The sequence below is a fragment of the Arachis duranensis genome, chromosome 2 (assembly GCF_000817695.3).
Source record: "Arachis duranensis cultivar V14167 chromosome 2, aradu.V14167.gnm2.J7QH, whole genome shotgun sequence".
NCBI lineage: Eukaryota > Viridiplantae > Streptophyta > Magnoliopsida > Fabales > Fabaceae > Arachis > Arachis duranensis.
The window spans coordinates 25223994-25225330 of NC_029773.3; positions in this window are offsets into that span (position 1 = coordinate 25223994).

A 1337-nucleotide genomic window follows, 5' to 3' on the forward strand; every position below is an offset into this window, starting at 1 on the left:
AATTTCGAAATCCTGTACTTCTTGTTCTTTTGTGATTAAAGCATTTTTCATTTAAGAGAGGTGATGGATTCATAGGACATTTATAACTTTAAGGCATAAAATTTCAATTTTATTAACTATGAATTAAGAACAAGACTCAAAAAATAGATATAAAATGAGACTAGAAAAACGAAAAATAAGAACAAAACAGAAGAAAATAAAAACGCAAAAACATAGGCTCCTAATGATAGAGGTTTTCACAGAGTTAGGACTCAACAACCTTGATTTTGAGAAGTGGATGCTCCCTCAGCTTGAGAGGAGAACTTTTGGTGTTTCAACTCTTGGAGTTCACGCCCCTGCTTCTCTTGATTCCAAAGATTCTTTGGATTATTCTCTTTCTTTCCTCTTAAATTGGTTTGTTTTCCCTTAGGAGCCATGATCTTGATGAATCTTGGCTAGTGATCACGGAAAAGCACACCAAACTTAGAGGTTTGCTTGTCCTCAAGCAAAAAGAAAAGAAAGAAGAGAGGAGAGAGAGAGAGGAAGAGGAAATTCGAATGGTGTGGTGGAAAGAGGAAGCCAAACACGAATTTATAAGGTGAGGGGGAGAGTTTTTTTCGAAAAAAAGAGAGATTTGAAGGGAGATTTGAGAAGATATGGAAAGGAATTGAGAAAAGGGTGGGTTTTTGAAGAAGATTTGGGATTAATTTGAAATAGATTTGAAGAATGGTTTTGATTTGTGAAGATTTGAAAGTGAATGATGAAAGGTTGAAGTGCATTTATGTAGAAGAGTATGGGTAAAAAGAGGAAATTTTGAAAAAATTTGAGTTGAAAACAAAAATATGGTCCCCCCCCCCTTTCTGGCGTTAAACGCCCAGAATGGCACCCATTCTGGCGTTTAACGCCCAATTGCTACCCCTTTTGGGCGTTTAACACCCAGCCAGGTGCCCTGGCTGGCGTTAAACGCCAGAAAGCCTTTATCACTGGGCATTTTTCTGAACGCCCAGGATGCTGCACACCTGGCGTTAAACGCCCAGAATGGTGCCCATTCTGGCATTTAACGCCCAAAATGGCACCATTCCTGGCGTTAAACCCCCAGAATGGTACCTGTTCCGAGGGTTACCTGAAACGTGCAGCTCGGTCGTCTTAGAGAGGCCCGAGGTGGGGGGATTGATGACCCGAGCTTGATGGCGTTTTTTCGCCAGTAAGCTCATTTTCTCTGCTTTTTGAGCTGAATCCTTCTGTAACTCTGTGAACTCCTTCATTTTTTATATTTGCCTCTATAAGAACTAATCATATAACCTCCTAATGACCGGGTTGCCTCCCAGCAAGCGCTTCTTTACTGTCTTTAGCTGGAC